We start from the raw sequence: 18,100 nt of genomic DNA, 5'->3' as shown, positions 1-18,100 counted from the left end.
AATAATCCCTTTCTAGTCCCAAATATGAACAGTCTGGATTACGTTGGTATAGTTCTATGTCTATACATGAGATTTCCTTACAACAGCTTTCAGTTCACAAGGCACTAGTTAACATTTTTAATGTTTCCAGTTATATGACTATTTTTACTAATGTTCTTAAAGAAAAATCAGTAACTTTCCAAAAACCTGACTTTAGACACTGATCCAGTTTTGACAAATTTTAAAAACCAATTAGGTATCAGACTAACTTTAAAAAAACAAAGACCCTTGGTAAACAATATTATAAGCTCTGTTCCCGCTTCACATTTACAAGAAGATTTTAAAAGGCTATGTTTGCTTATTTTATATAATGTTTTGTAAATAAATAGTGCACTAATGTTTGAGCAGATTAATATCACAAATAGAGTTTCAAGTCAACAGTGTACAGACAGGAAAGTAGCACATAAAGAATTTCTAAAAATTGACAAAATATTTGGGAACAGCCCAGCTGAACCAGACCACCCCCCTCATAAAAAGCAGGGCTGGGGAAAGTCAGCACTTAAAGCCTTCAAAAACACAAGTGAAAGAATTAGCTAATGAGATTGGACAGACTTTGCCAGACTTTGGCATAAAAACAAGCACCCACCCCAACCTGCAGTGACTGGTGTCTAGGGGTTATAAAATTCATATCATGCTTCCCGGAAACACGCCTGAAGGCTTTGGCATCTACAACAGTTACGAGCCTCTATGCTAGAAAAATCTTAAGGAAGAAAAATAGTGGTACATGTCGTGACTTGCTTTCAGAGTAAGATTTGTCATTAAAACTATTTTAAAGGTAGAGCAGTAGCAGCTGAAAAAAGAGGAACTCAAAAGAAGAACTAGATGAAAGAAATACCCCAAAAGAAACAAAGGTACTCCCAAAATTACACTTTCCTTAAGTAACGCACATAATTTAAACTCAGACCCACCACAATGCTATTCCTATCAACATTGTCACCTTAACACCACACAGTACCTGAACACCAACATCAAAAATGTAAATATTTGATGGACCTTTTCACCATGTTCCTACTCAGTTTATGTTCTATTAGTGTATCAGCTTCAGCAACCTTTATATAAACTCATTTACTTCCCATCTTTTTTTTTTGTCCACAAGACATATCCTGCCTATCTTCCCACCCCATACTCCCACCAAGCTTCAAACATCTCTTCCCTTCAGTCAAGTTCCTCTGAAATTACCACCTCTCCCACAGCATGCACAAAGCTACTAATTTGCAGAATGACATTAAAAATCCTGTGATTTCCTGTTTGCCTCCCAAGTTTGCCACACTTCTGGGGAGTGATAACCTTTACATTTGTGTTTATACTAAGCAGAGTATTAGAACTGAACAAATAATAAGTGACCCCAGGCACAAAGTTGAGCTATTTTGACAACAAGCACGAATGAAAATTAAATTCCTATTTAAATCAAAAAATCATATGGATTTAATAAAACTCAAAAATGCTTGGCTCTGCCCAGTTAAGAGGGTTTCATTCAAGCCTAAACAAGACATTAAAATGGAGGTAGCAACACCTAACCAGGCTCAACTACACCAGTATTTAAAGCATCTCAGGTTCAATCAGTGCAATTTATATGCAAATAAGAAAGAAAATAGGATTAGCACAATAGAAAAATAATTTGTACTTAGATATCCTTGTTTTTATTAAACTTTACACTTATAATTTAAGGTGTTCTTATGCTTGCCTCTTTTCCCCATGTTCTCAGTTTCCTACTCTGTACGTAAAACAACACACACTTCTTACAGTTTTTCTTGCCTCCTGAGATTTTATTCATTTGGGAATTATAATTCTAGCTCCTAGAAAGCTCATAGCAAGAGCATAAGTTCCCTCCAAACCCATCCCCCTCCGGAATAACTTCTCTTCAGGCTTCCAGTACCTTTTTATATTATTTATTGGAAGCCTCGACACGTCCTTCACTGTCTGCTTTCTCCTCTGCAGCATTTTCCACCCTTTCTATCTCAGCATCTCTGGTCTGCTCCGCTCCCCAGCTCACGCTCCTCAGAGGTTACACTGAAGGGCCTTTCCAGAAGGCATCTGAAAAATATACAGCACCCCTTCCAGGCTTTTTCGGAGAGAAATCTGCAAGCACTTTCTATTCACACTCAGTCATCAGCTAAGCAACAGGACCTGCTTTTTATTACCCATTTTCACTTCTGGAGAACACAGCTCCTCAAAAGTTACGGTTTAGAAGATCAAGGATTTGTATCACCCGTACTGAACTGTGCTAGTGCTTAAGAGGCCAGTGTGCTCTGTTGCACATGACCAGCTTTAAAATTAGTTCATTTTTAAAATAGTGAATTACAAAAGCCTCCCTGAACATTTTTGTTGTTTTCAAGTCACAGAATCCACCTTCTTTTTCACAAATAAGTTTTCATCTTCCATATTCCACCAGGACGTTTCTCATAGTGGGGAAAACAAAGTCTATGCAGGAGCAGTCAAACATACACCTTAAGTAAAAAGAAACTGAAAAAATAGATGTTTTCTACCACACACCTGGTACTAAATACACTGTGACACCTGTAAACAAAAACTTTCTGACAAAGAGGTGATATTTAAAGTTAATGGTGTCTCTCTTACACTCTGTAGGGGAATGAATAAATAACGGTAATATTACCAGCAGCCAGGGAGTCTCAGGCGTTACAATACTTTGCATCGGTGGCGACAAAGATGACAAGCAGCAGCGAAGAAAATCGATCACTAGTACAGGCTGCGGGCAATACACAAGCCACATAAAAAAGACTAGGTGACCTGTACACACCCGATGCAAAACAGAGGAGAGGCAGAAGAATTTGTCATGCCTAAACTCACGTCAGCAAGTTGTGCAGGCTGAAGCCTGGATACCCCACAAATCCTTGTCCTAGTAAACAACTGAAGAATTCCATGCCCTTCCAGTGGGAGACACAGGTATCTGCCTAGGAAGAATTCCAAATTATTTTGTATCTCAGACGTTGGTGTGGTGCTTTCGCTAGAAGCCCAGAGGGAACACGGGGACCCAGCCAGGCCAGGCACAGCCGCTGGGGGAGCACACAGCAGAGCAGCTGAACTGCCCCAGAAGGAGAACAGGGAGCAGAGCAGCGAACGTGGCTTCCAGCCCAGGATCAGGACTGGCTTTGCACCATAGCATGGACACTGTGGGCATGTTAAAAATTACCTTCACTTTTCTTTCTTTTTTTAAACAGGCAAGTACCTGGAACCAATGAGAAATCACCGAACTATTGTGGAGCCTTTTGTTTTCCTGAACTGGCATGAAACATTTAAGCTCTTAATATTCACCTCTTTGAAGTTGGTAACTTTGTTATGGAGACCCTCTTTCTTATATCTACAAAAGATGTGAGAAATTATGCTTTACATTTTGGAGCACAGATGACCGAAGAGTAAGAATAGCAGCTTGTAGAGCCATTACCTGGTTTTATTCTCTCACCACAAGTGAGAAAGAGCAGTCAGTAGTGGTGTGGAGGAGGTGCAGAGGGAGGGAGGGAAGGGGGAATGCAGGGAAAAGAGAGGGAAAGGCAGAGGGGAAGAGAGGGAGAGGGAGAACAGGGAGGGAAGAAGGGAGGGGTGGAGGGAGGGATTGAATCAATCCTTTCTCTAAAAGCATGAAATGAAAGCTACAGATTAAATCACCTTTTAGAATTGCTGTATTCTGGCTATAGTGGGGTCAGGGACCTTTTTGAATCCATGTTTTAAAACATACACCAAAAAAAACCCAGAACAAAATTCTTTGCCTATGTCAGTCACAGCAAATCAAATACTTTCCTATTGTTTTAAAGTTGACCACATATCAAGTTAATACCAACTCTGAAATTTTTAAATAAAAAAGAATCAGAAACTCAGATTTTCCTCTGCATTCAGGAACAGCTCACAGCACCAGCACAGTACACCACCACCACCAGGATTACTAACTCTCATGTTTTTGTTACAATTTTCATAATGCTGGGTTCTTGGACAGAAAAGGAGGAGGGAGGTGTTCCGTGTGTTTGTCTTCTTTTAATAGCAACAACTTAATTAGACTCAAAGCTGAAAGCTGTTTTGCATGAGCAATGAGAAAACCTCAAGCTGGGGTGCCCTCAGGCACCACGGCTGTTGGAGAGCTGGAAAGAAAAGTGAGGACAAAGAAATGAGGTGGTAAAACAAAAAAGATGCAGAAGGAGAACTCAAATGATAAGTGGGTATAGGAGTGTCCTGAAAAGAAAAAGATAAATGAATTATGGCAAATGGAAAACGAGGCGTAAAGGAAGGAGGAGATGCAGGCTGCAAGGCAGGAGTGCACAGGGAGAGCGACAGAGGGGTAATCGAGGCTGGTGTGGAAAGAGCAGCCCAAAGGAGGGGGCAGGCAGAGTCAGTGGCAAGTGCCTTCCAGACTTCATCCCATAGCCAGCCAGCTGGGAAGTTTTAAAGCTATTTTAAAGTAGCCTTTTTGAACCTGAAACAATCTTACGTTGAGTTTGATTATAATTTCCCTGACGGTGAAAAAGACATTAAAAAAACTTTTATCCTTGGAAAAACCTCAGTGTTTAAATGACTCATGATTTCAGGACTCTGACTCATTAATTTTGTGTCAAGTTTTATGAGTTTTATTATGGAGCTGTTTTTCATTTTCCTGCTACTTTTGGTTCACTCACCCTCAATGTTTAATTCCTAGGCAAGTCTCTCTAGTTCTTCGTATGTCAAGGGAGCTCCCTATACCTCTGTTCTACTATTTTTCTCCTTTTTTTTTTCCTCTGACTGATTTTTCCAATAAAACAAAGCCCCTCCTTGTTTTAAGATATAAATTTATCTTTATTGATGTTTTCCATCTATTTTCCTCTTTAACCAAACTATATTTTCCACTAACCACCACCTCTGCAGAACTTATTTTACCCATTTCCCCACTCTTTGTCTATTGCTTCATGGAGGAACATCTCAGATTAGATCCTGAACTGATTTCACTGCCATCTACCACTGGCAGTCAGTAAGAAGTCTCATGACAGCTATGGATTTTCCTGAGAGGTTATAAATCCACACAAATTGTTTGTACAGGTATTAACATAGTCTTGTTTAACTTCATAATCCTAGCAGAATTACAGGAACAGAAGAGACCTTCTACATTACTACATTTATCTCCCAGCCAGTGTAGGGCTGCTTCCCATACTAGCTTACCCAATGCTTTGTTCAGTTTTGTAATATATGCCTTACTGTGTAGAGCTTCCCTTAGCAGAAAGACCAGTAAAACGACCAACTCTTACTCATTCAGAAGGATTTCATGGCTTCAGGAATATCAGAAATTAATCATTCCATACTGGTGTAATTGCTATTTAGATCATTGCTGTGAAATGAGAAATCCAAACATATCAATAAGAGAGCATCACATTTGAGTATTTCCTTCAAGTTTAAGGCAAGACTATTTCCCTTCCTGTTGGCTCAGGCTCTGAGGCTTTTATTCATGCCCTTTCACACATATCTGTCATTAAACACATGCCACTTCTTGAGATCCAGTCATCTACAAAAAATGTAATTTATCATCAGCATATATGTACTTCCCCTCTCAGCTTCTGATCCAAGTTCTCTCCTCAGGTGGTGGCTTAGCTGAAGGCATTGGGAGGTATCTGCTACACATTTCTGAAGTTGAACGGCACTGAATTAGTTCTTTTCTGTTGGAGTGAAGTCTCCATGGTGACAACTGCACCATCAAGCTGTGAGAGCTTTTCAGTGAAGAAGAGCATTTTATCATGAGACTCATTACAAGAGTGCCCTCTGTAACTGAAGAGATGTTACTGTAGGGGTTGAAACTGGCTGAAGCTACAGGGCAACGCTGTCTTTACCAGCTGGCTTGTGAGGCCACATTGCAGATTAATGCTTCTGAAACAGTATGTGTGTCCCCCCAAATTAGATGAACACAAGACACCATCATAGTTAGAAACATATGAATTTTCATACTCAAACTCAGCAGAAATAGCTTGCTATTGTGGTGCCTCACAGGAGCGCACGGAAAGCAAGCCTGCGCCCTCAGGCCCAGGGGAGCCGTGCTTTGCCCCACGCACACCTTCCTCCTCAGCTGCCTATTGATCGGCACCAGCTCAGGACTGACCACGCTTCATTTTGTTCCCTCTGACACCAATACAGAGGTTGCTGTATTCATTTAATTGTTGAAGATGTAGTATCAGTCTACTTCTGTGATTTCTGTATTAATCTACATCCATTCTGTGCTATACACAACTTGGCCTTTATGATCTTTATCCAGCTGAGACTTGGCAAATAAATCACTAGGAATGAAGTATCTGTTTTTCTCAGTTAAAATATGTATTTCTGTCTTGGTCAGTAAGGGCTTTTCATAAGGACAAAAAAACCTTTCCACACTATGCTTTATACACTAATCTTAATATCCTCCATTTTGTTTTTCTGTGTTGCACTAAATGATGGCATGCTTAAAAGAAAACCAGTCTAAATTAAGATCCCAGGTTTTGCAGTTGTGCCATCACCTTCTTGAGGAACACGTTTAATTTGTGACAAATCTTTTTTAAAACTTTCCAATTAATACTCTAAAGTTCAGATAAAAATAATAGAAATTTGGCAGTTCTAATACACTGAAACTACTATCCCTTGGCCTGAAACGTTAGGTGAGACCTGAACAATTTCTTTGTTAGATTAAAACTAATTTAGTAAACAAGCTTCTTTACTACAGAATTTGAGGAGAGCAAGGGTTATTTCCCAACAGGGAACCCATGGGCTTACGCATGAGTGCAATGCTGAGAAGCACTAATATTCAGTTTCATGAAAGGTTCCTCTGTGGGAACCACTAACATGGCCAGTTCAAACTCCTCCTGTCAAAAATTGCTTCATGGCAGACAGGATAAGAGCAATGAGAACGTGGCTCCTATCCACACCCAAAAATGACTCCTCCTTGAATGTTATCTTACTTTGACAGCTGCACCAACGCACAGTTGCGCTGACTAGCTAGTGTGGAGCAAGATAACACACATTCATGTGGGAAAGAGGGAAAATGCAGAGACAGCATCATCAAGCCTAGAGTGGGCATCTCCTCCTTTCACCTACTTTTGTATCTCCCGCATCAAATATAAACTTGCTGCCCTCCAGTTTTCTAACCAGCTCATTGCTTCTTCTGTGCCCTCACTCCACTATTCAAACCTCACAATGTACTAAAATTTCATTTCCCTCTGCACCTCTTACTTCTGAGAGTCTCCAGCACTGATGCCTGTTCCTGCAGCCACCTCTAACTTAAAACACTACTGTTGCCCTCTCACTTCAGTTCCCTCTTCTCAACTCAGCTCTCTACATCACACACAACAATTTATCTTGCCCAAGGCAACTCCCATTTCCTCTTCTACCAGACTCCATTTTCTCCCCTACATATGAATTCTTTGAGCACCCTCTTTCCATTCCCTCTATACCCTGGCTACAGCTCTGCAGCAACACAATGTAACTCTCCTCCCACATCCTCCTCTTCAGCACCCTCTAAAGAGCACCACAGGCATTAAGTTGTGGCTCTCTACAATCTCTCCATCACGCCACTAAGAATAGTATTTGCAAATTCAACAGCAGCCTCTTTCTGAAATGCTTTTTCCTCATTCTCAATTTAACTCCAATTTATCAGAGCCACATAATTTCTGTGGAAATCTCCCATGTGGTTTTCATGGTACCATATTTAGTTATTCTTCTGCTTGCAAAGACTGCAATCAATGCATTTCTTTGCAGTTTCAAACCACTCTCTCACTTCTGGAGTGGCTTAGTCTTCGGCTCCTTCCTCTTATTCTGTACTACGTCCTTGATTACAGTCATCAGGAAACTCTACACCTTCTATATTTCCAACTTCAGAGCCTACTATATAAGCTGTAAAACTCTACTGGCTTCCCAAGTCATCTTAGTGTGTTCCTCTTTTTCTTTACATCCTAAATTTAGGATACTACTTTGCCCCTTAACTCCTTGTATAAAAGGGTTCTCAAATACTTTGCTACTATTATTGAAACCTCAACTCAACATAGCTCTTTAACTATCCAGCTCCTGCCTTGTAGCATTCCAGTCCATCCAAAGCGACTAAAAGGCATTTCAGAGGAGTATTTCAGATCTTGCAGTTATCAGATGTGAGGTGAACAATGATGTGATGTTTTGCTAGCTTCACCCAACCCTCTAATGGTGGAAGACCAATGAAGCATGAGCTTGTGCCCTTGTAAAACTGGGGTGCATTGCAGGTTCATGCTATCTACAGAAAGACACAACTCTCAGTAGAGTTTCTTCAGTGCCTGTTTTATTTCTGCTATATCTGTTTTGAGAGTGAGTATCATACACAATGTAGATCAGGGAAACCTGGATCTGTACAGTTTACAGAGCAAGCAATGATTTTTCATCATGTTTTATGCGTTTTATCTTTATATTTGATGTTTATTTGGTTGCCAATATGGATTCAACAAAGGTCTTGAGTTATCCACAAACTGGCTCATCTTCCTTTTTGGGCACTGCATTTCCCCAAGTTATTGACAGATGCCATTATTTAGTCAGAATCCAAGGTTTGTGTGCTGCAGAGATTTTGCTGTCTAAATAGGATTACATGACATGAACTGATGAAGGAGAGCATCACAGTAAGAACATCACACTTATACTTCTTTATATGGATACTCATACTCAAGGTCCCCAAATTTACTCAACCCCAAAGCAACATCCCAGGACTAAAAATAGTTTAAAAATTCTGAATAGTAAGTTTCAACTCTGCTTCTTTTGGGGCTTCAAAAATTTTATATTTTATTAATCACTGGGTAAAAAACTGGCTACACGGCCGGGCCCAGAGAGTGGTGGTGAATGGAGTTAAATCCAGTTGGCGGCTGGTCACGAGTGGTGTTCTCCAGGGCTCAGTTTTGGGGCTGGTCTTGTTCAATCTCTTTATCAATGATCTGGATGAGGGGATTGAGTGCTCCCTCAGTAAGTTTGCAGACGACACCAAGTTGGGCAGGAGTGCTGGTGAAGGGTCTGGAGCACAAGTCTTATGAGGAGGGGCTGAGGAAACTGGGGTTGTTTAGTCTGGAGAAGAGGAGGCTCAGGGGAGACCTCATCGCTCTCTACAACTACCTGAAAGGAGGTTGTAGCGAGGTGGGTGTCAGTTTCCCAAGTAACTAGTGATAGGACGAGAGGAAATGGCCTCAAGTTGCGCCAGGGGAGGTTGAGATTGGACGTGAGGAAAAATTTCTTTACTGAAAGAGTGGTTAAACAATGGAACAGGCTGCCCAGGGAAGTGGTTGAGTCACCATCCCTGGAAGTCTTTAAAAGACGTGTAGATGAGGCACTTAGGGACATAGTTTAGTGGGCATGGTGGTGTTGGGTCGACGGTTGGACTCGATGATCTTAGAGGTCTTTTCCAACCTTTATGATTCTATGATTCTATTGCCTCTTGTGTTGGTACTGAGAAAGGATAGAGGGATGCTCTCTTCCGCCAGCAGCTCTGCTCAGTAACACCTACTGGAAGCAGCAGTTGTCCAGGTATCTGTATGTTGCAGCACAAGTCAGAACTACTCCCACATCCAGGGAAAGCCAACACCGCATAAAGCAATTGTATTATTATTCATAATATTATTTATAATTATATTTAAATTAATATTGTAATTAAATTTAAATATTTTTATTTTTTATTAAGAATACAAAAGATAAAGCTGAATTACTGGATAGATTATTCAGGCAAGTAAGCAGAAAGGCATACTTATGAGCAATTCAAGGACTGCAGCAATTTCTAAACAACGTTTTTGGCAAAGAAACAGGAAAGCAAACCTTCAGGTTCAGAAGTCCAGCTGGATTAAGAAGTGGGATGTCCATCTGTCACAAGCGCATCCCCAAGTATTCTTTTTCCCTGTCAAATAGGCAGTGCATATTCCTACACCACAATTAAAAGGGAGATAACTTTGCAGCCCCAGAGCCCAGACCATCTTGCTCATAAAAGTCAAACACATATGTCATATTTCTCCTAAATAGCGAATCACTTGGCCACATCACCTACAGTCATCTTTTGCATCGAAGGAAACTGAATCCTGCTAGTCACCGTAAAATACGCTCCTGTTAATCCCATGGCAATTGCACAACAGATCAGCATGCTTGTGATGGACAATTCAAACAGCAGAACAAAGCTTGTAAAGGGACAGAGAGGAAAAAACTCCTCACACATTTAAAATAAATTATCGTTAAACAGAGGATGGTTTTTCAGTACAATCAAACACTGAAAGAACAGCTGATTTAACAGCAGAAGATGTAATTAATGGGCCAATGGAAAAACAGCTGAGACTTTTACGGCAGAGTTCAACTACAGCTGGATTAATTTTTTTTTCTCTGCCGTATTCATGTATTTTCCTGTTTCAGCTGCAATACAACACTACCGTTCAGTGGTCAGACACACAAAGTGCGGACTCCAGCAGTCCTCCTCTATTTTTGTCCAAACAGATGGCAACTATTTTAGGAGTAAATAGTGTACTCACATAATCTTAAGAACCAGGAAATTAATATTACTCTAATATGTGATGGCTAAGCAAAATAAAATTTATTTTAATTTGGGTGCTTGAGTAAAGCCTTGTCAGAGGTGCTAAAATAGTTTCAAAGACTAGGTAAATAAAACTGGAACATATTACAATTTATTACCAGGAAAAACATGATACTATCTTCCATAACTCTGTGGACTTCTTTTGAAAAGTATCTGAATTTCAAAATGCGTATGTACAAGGAAACAATTTACACAGCTATACACACTGCCCTTTGCTGAAAAAGATAAATGCAGGTCCGTGCCCTTGTGAGTTATTTATTTCATTATTATTACTGAATTCTACTGTTAAATACTCAGGAATAGAAAAATTAAGCACAGAACATGTTGCCCATGATGTAATGAATGAGGAATCCTAAGGAAGCTTGTTCATCCACTTACACTAGTATGGCTCATGTCCTCTGTGTCAAGATGGTGTTTACTTTTACTTATTTGCCATTCAAATCATTGTACTCCTGCAACTGGACTTGAACAAAAGCTGCTGGTTTCAGAGAAGTCTCTTAAACTAGCTTAAGCACTTGTCAGTGTGTTCTTCAAAAAGCAGTGACACTTGAGAGCTCGTTGGCTGAAGAAGGCCTTTGTATGACAAAACCTCTTATGAACGAAAAAGCTACAATTTGAAGGCCACATAGTAGAAAACCCAAGTGGCTTTTCGATCATCAATCATATTACAAGTGAAAACGCTGTTTCTTTCATTGGTTGGGATAATATTACTTTTTAGAATACTGTGCCAGATATATTCAAAAATTAAAATCCACAACTTTGTTATGTTTGCAATCAACAGCAGAGCACTGGACTAGATTCTCATGTCTGTGTGTAAAGTTTCTAAAATAAGCAAGAACAATCAATCATGAATTTCCATTGTTCACATTTCATGACAAATTTTAGCTTATGATTTAATCCCATCCTTTTAGTTGCTTAGAGCAGGTAAATGAGGGGGCAGAGACCAGCTAGGTGAAATGAATTCATTCAAAAGAAAAATGCAGTCAGGTGCCAATTTCTGGGAATAATAATTACAGGTTTGGAAATAAGAAGGAAATGTCTTTTTAAACTACAGATAAAAATATTTCTCAGGGTAAGCTTCTAGTGCTAGACGAAATTAAACATTGTACTCAGTCATGCTCACTGTGTTTAATAAATGCATGATGTTAGCCCATTTCCTCAAAAGGCAATTAGCGGGTCTGCTATTTCTGAAGTAGTTTTAATGTATTTCCCCCAAATTCTTGCAAACTTGGATTTTATTCATAAATCTCAAAAATAAGGTGCACATGATCAATTTTTCTCAAAATCTGCTTTTTCCAAATACTTGCAGATCAGTAAAGCCTTGCGATTGCAATTTCTCCTTGAATTCAATACAATTTTTCAACCAAAGGCACTCTCATCATTTTACCTGAAAGTGTGCAATACTCTTATTTCCATTTTCAATTAAGAGATCTGTCAAACACATGCTGTAAGGCAAGCATGAGTCCTTGAATTAACTCTTAGAGGAGAAGCACTTGATTCATTTTTCACCACAGTCCACTATGTATTTTTCTAGAGGTCTGCTTATTTTTGCGAAGTCTTGCTCAGCAGGTGGGTCCTGCTCTGCTCAGCTGGCCAGATGCTGCTCTCTACCTTTCCAGCTGGGAATTGTGGCAGCAAGCTGCAATCACTTTTTGAGACACTGGGAGATCACACGGTCTTCCCTTGGAGACTGTGGGAGACACCGCTTATCTGGGAATTGGTCTGAATAAAATTTACTAGTTGTCTGGATCCAGATCCAGATGGAAATCTTCTATTTGTAATTTTGCTTTGGATACTGCAAATCCCTCTAAAACAGAAATTGTATTATATACATTATTGACTGATACACGAAAAGGTCAAAGTTATAGTCTGCACACTATTTATGAAAGCATACAAGTTAGAGACTACCATGTCATCAGGTCCACCTGGTGGCATTCAAGCAGGCAGTTTCTGGAAAGCCCCCTGGAAGCAAAGACTTCCTTTTGTTTGGACTGGTCATCAGATTCAGAGCAATCTGCCTCACAGTATGTCTTTGTCAAATGTGGGAATATTTCTGGCTTTCTTGTTCTTGTGAGAAAGAGTGCATGCACTGCAGAAGCAGGTAGGAACATGGAATTTGTAAGAGTTAGTAATATCTGAACCGAACCTATCACACCTCGTGCCTGCAGCAGAACCAGATTTCAACCAGTGATTCAAGTAGCAGATGGACTGTGCAATAACATATAGCTACCCAAATACATTTAGAGATGGGAGACTTATTTTTCCTTCTCTGAAAGCACTTTAATTCCAAAATCCCAGTGCTACAATGCAGGCATCACCTTAAGGTCCATGACACAATGTTCTCATGTTAGCTTACTGACTAATGGTGGACTCTGGTGATAATGCTGTAAACTGCATTTCTTTCAGGCATAATCATTAATAAAAAGCATGCGGGACAGCACTCCATCCTATACTGTCTGAAACGTAACCGAGATGTATGATGCCTTTTGGCTAGATACACATGCTAAGTTAAGGCTCAGCATGCAACACTGAAAAAGAGCGACATGGTTGACTTCTAAAAAAAAAGGAGGAAAAGGGAAAACAGATGTCAAGGTTTCAACAAGTCATTGCACACTGCAGCTGGAACCAGTACAAAAACAACACAAGGATGCTGATAATGTAGCATTTCATGTAACGATAAGGGCAATAAAACAGCAGAAAATGCAAAACCTCAAACAGCTAAACACCTTCCTCAAATTCCAGAGGGTCAGTTGGGCTGAACAATAATAGTAATCCTTTCAATAACCAGATCAAGTGATTCAACTCTTAAAGCTCTTTATGCTCAAGGAAAGTGAAAATTGAGAGATTCCCTTTCTTCTAAGTGCAGAATATGGACAATAAATCTAAAGTCCAATCCAAACAGACATTCAGATGCACGCTACCTCATCATCATCACTCTTGAAACTATTTGGCAATAGTTTCCATTATTACAACAGATGTTAACAAGATGGATAGAGAGCATGTTAAATAAACATTAATATTAATATATAAGTATCTATCTAGCAAAGCCACTGTTCAAATTATATACTTCCCCAAGAGCATTTCTTGGGAAATTAATCAGAGAATTTGTCTTGCTAGTAACTGCTATAAATTTAAGGTATTTCCATTAACAAAGACTGCCTCCTTCAGAAAAATTACTAAGCAATGTAAACAGGGTCTCCATGTGTAATCCATAACTGGACTCTGGTGGAGTGATTCTCGTAACTGGAAAGCCATTCTCACTGGGCTTTGGCTCCTTAGGACAGAGCAGCAAAGGTAGGAGATGTGCAGAGAGAATTTAACTTACAAAAATTTACAATGTGGAAGAGTTCAAAAACTTAAGGATGAAGAAAGAGCAGACACGAGCAATAATCACAAAAATCTGGAATTTTAAGCCCAGCTCTGTGGAAGAGACACCTCGGTCAGAACAGTGTCTCCATTATGCAGGCAGGCTGGTTACAACTGTTAAGATTTCTGAAGCACACTGAAAATGGAGATTGCTTTCTCATGTAAATGTTTCTTACTGGAACGCAGACTATTGCTCGCGAGTCGTTCGGTACACCAAGTTCTGGGACATTACTAAATCTAGCAAGTAAAAACTGAGCAGAGTTTACAAATCCCTGAATATGATGTGAATCATCGGGATTAGAGCTGACATCAAAGAAAGCGAGCAAGAAACTAAGACTGACACTTGGGAAAAGGATTTTACAAGCCATGCTAGAGTCACAACTGACTACTCAAAGATTCGAGAATTAAAAAGAAACCTGCTAAGAGATAGATAAACAAAAAGATGCAGTTAAGAGTTTCAAATAAATGCAGGCCAGCAAAACACAGAATAAATTAACGTAGCAGTGGGAGGTGAAGAGGAGCTTTCTCAAGCACATCTGAAAGTTCTAGCACGATGACATAGAAAACAATTCCTTCAAAATCCCTTCTTATTTTGCTAGAAAAACTTCTTTTAATATTTAAACTGTCGTCTTAATCTCAGCTGTAAGCTGTGAAAGGAAGTACTTTTATTAAGAATAGGTATCCAGAGTTGTTAATTTTAAGATTAAAATTATTAGAATATACTGGTACCAATACCAATATCATTAAAATATACTTGTTGCCTAATGTAAAGGAAAATTTTTGGCTACCATACAGCCCTCTTACATTCGTCGCTGACCCGACAGCTGCGTATTTATAGATTCCACAAGCAAAGAGCATTGCATTCATGCTTAATTACTAGAAAGTTCATCCTCATCTGTGCACCTTTAGGGTGACTTATTTTAAGCTGTAGCATAGCTTAGAGGAAACATGTGGAGAGCTAATAAGTGCCAAAGGAATTTGGAAGTGTTTTGATTCTTTTTGACATAATAAGATATCTCAAACTGACACCCTGATGCAGATGCACATCTCTGCTGGCAGTGCAGCATCGCTTACACGCATTAGTCGTACCGAAAATATTTGCCAGATGCGCTTGGAAATGATATGCAATTTAACACACATTTGAAGAAGAACTGACTCAAAACCCAAATGAAATCAAAAAGATGAAGCAGTCTGTGCTCAGGCACTGCAGCCCCAAATAAATTGTTGAACTGGAGGCCCAGAAGTCCAGCAAACCATTCAGCACTTTGGCTGTTCCTTACACAACTTTACAATCTTTCAACTTGTGTCACCTACGCTCTGATTCTACTACCTATTATGAACTCAAACCTAATAGCCTTCAGCGAAAAATCCTTTACTGCTAAGATCCTACATCTTTTAGGGAATGATGCGATAAAGAAATGTGAAAGAAGTCAGGCTACAAAACATAGGAGAACTTAGTGCATTTGAGATTCAGGAGGCTGCTAGGTGCAGATAAGTTTGAGAGAGAAAGATACAGTAACAGAAAACAGCACCATGTTGGGAAGGGAAATTTGCACCAAAAGCAGTTTCACCAACACCCTGCTGTGTTTCTGAACTTCCTTTTCACTCGCTGATGCTTTTGGGCAGCACACAAAGGGCCAGATCCCCAGGACAGCTGATCTCTGCGCTGCACCCAAGTTCAGCATTTGCATCCAGAACGACTCAAGAAACTGAGTTAAATCCATATACATTTCTCTACACATCCCATGTGTATCAGTATCAACAGATCTAAAGATCCCAGGATACAATTTGTAACTGCCAACATAATGAACCAGAAAATGTCTGGCCTGTAAGAAAAAAAACAGATGAAGGTTCATCCAAACTGGTTCTCTCTCCTAAGTTTAGGTACGTCTGTGAAATGTCATACCCTGAATCGCTCTCCTGTGCTTGCGTATGGTTTTGTTGTTGTTGTGTTTTGTTTTGGTTTTTTGTTAAGTGAGAAACTGAAAGAACTGGGTTGCCAGCTCAGAAGCAAAGAGGGGAAAACGGTAAGTATCTTAACCACCTGACAGCAAAGATGGAGCTGTGGATACACTAACTGTCGAAGCTGGGTCATTTGTGCAGAATTAAAAAAAAATAATTATCAAGTCAGACAAAAGCAGCAAGAAGGAACTGACTGCACAGCCCACAGATGGTGACACACTCTGATGGGGATGGAAGTAATTACGAGCCATTCTTAGTCCTGGGACTCTTCAAGGAGTCCTTGAATGATATTCACAAACATTATGCACGTGACAGGGGATAAGCACTCTCACTTATATTAATGGCAAGGCTCCAATTACTCCGACTGGCTTCATTAGTTTGGAAGCGTTGTTAATTACTTTCAGCAAGCGCAGATAATGCTTCAGAAAAGATATGAGATGCTTTTCTTTCTTAAGAGATATTGCAATAACAACTTGATATTGGAATCCAAAGTTTAAGTCTTTTTGTTGCTTAAAGGAAAACCTGAAAAAGGGGAATATGAACACAGAAAAATCAGAGTTTCACAAGCATGCTTGCAGAGCGCTGCCAAGTGCATAACTGTTCAAGGACGCTCTGCATAGTTACTCTTCTCAATGTTATGTTAGGCAGCAATGTATATGAGATGCATTTGTTTTGTATTAACTACATAATTACAATTTTCTAGCAAATTTATAACAGGCAACAGACTCCCTTAGCCAAAAATATCCCAAACATACACCCTTACTTCAGCTTTCCCCACCATTTAAAATCAAGTTAACTCTTTCAATCCCCAAAGATACTTCTTTCCATCCCTTTGCATTTGTATAGAGGTAGTTACTTTGCCTTTTGTTCAAGATGATTAGCCTTTAGTATAATCCTTCTTTGCAGAAGCCAACAGGCTGTGGGCATGTTTTCCCTTCTTATAATAAAAATGAACCTGAAAGCATACAAAGTTCCTTTTGTCTACTTCAGAGCAGTAACTTGGTATAGAAATAACCTACAAGGACCCAGAATAAGGTCTCAGTAGGAGCCAGAGAGTTTAGCACCACCAGTGATGCACCTGTGTAAGGCCAGTGTTAGGACTCGGAAAGGTGTTTTATCGGTCTTTTTACTTATCAATATATCATTTGGGCATAGTGTAGGTATTAACACTCCTTTAAAACTAAGTCATAATAAATTGTATTTCTTTTCTCCTGCTATTATACACAGAGGGAACGTATTCACAAAAGTTCATGAACAGAAAGTTCTTCAATAGAAAGAGACAGATTTTAAAAAAGGTGGTTCAGAGCAGGAGCAAAACTTCAAGCACTTTGAATTACCTTCGAGAGGTATCTCACTGCTGACAGGCGTAGCTTAGAGTCTCAGTAAAAACCAGCCTTACTAGTTAACCTTTGTAAATACATTTACTTGGCATGCCTAATTGTCTCAAAACTTCCTAAACCTGCAAATTAGCGCAGGAGAGGGACAAAATAGGCACACAGCAACAGAAAAGAGTACTAATAGAGATTCATAAGATATAACTAAAGATCCTCCAGACTACATTAGAACTTGCCTCTGCAAAGAGGAACTTGATCACACAAGTACTGTATTAATTTCTTTCAAGTTTCCCAGAAGTTTATGGAAAAATATTCCAGAGGGGAAAAAACACCCACTGTTTGGAATGGCACAATGACTCAACCAACTTGAAGGCTCAGAAGAACATATCTGGGGCATCTTTTAAAATATTTCCTGTGCAAAGGTAACTGCCTACCTTACTGAGTTCGTTAGTGGCCACTTGAGAATGAATTCACTCTTGAAAAAGAACCGTCATCCCAACGGCAGGCAGCAGCCTTGCCTTCCCTCCTAACCAGCCACGAATATGCAGGGAAATGAATACTGCTTCTAAACGAGGCTAAATAGTTCCCTGTCCATCTGAAGTGGCTCCAGAGGTCTTCATTCAATTTTAAGTATCCAGCGCAGACTGCAAACGTTCTGCATACTCAAGCTCAGCAACATATGACGGACTTGCTTGGTTTATCATGATTTTACGTAAGTTTATCCAACGTTAAAAGTTAGCGTTATTAAATTCGAATATTTATCTGAAAGCAGTGATGCCTGGTGACAGCATGCTCAGAAAACGCAGGCGCACAGGTGTACCCTACAAGAGGGGCTGCAGGGGAACCGAGGCGGCAGCTGGGCCGGCCTAGAGCGGAGCCGAGCCCCGCG

The 18,100-nt window shown here is 39.8% G+C and overlaps 1 protein-coding gene across 5 annotated transcripts in view; it reads right to left on the bottom strand.

Moving 5' to 3' along the window:
• The window catches only part of DCLK1 (doublecortin-like kinase 1), a 249,288-nt gene that overhangs the window by 121,704 nt on the left and 109,484 nt on the right, over positions 1-18,100 (bottom strand). The window lies entirely within an intron of this gene.

This window comes from Pygoscelis adeliae, unplaced genomic scaffold (assembly GCF_000699105.1).
Source record: "Pygoscelis adeliae isolate BGI_AS28 unplaced genomic scaffold, ASM69910v1 Scaffold14, whole genome shotgun sequence".
Taxonomy (NCBI): Eukaryota; Metazoa; Chordata; class Aves; order Sphenisciformes; family Spheniscidae; genus Pygoscelis; species Pygoscelis adeliae.
Note: the sequence above shows the minus strand (reverse complement) of the source record. Positions and strands in the feature narration are given on the sequence as shown.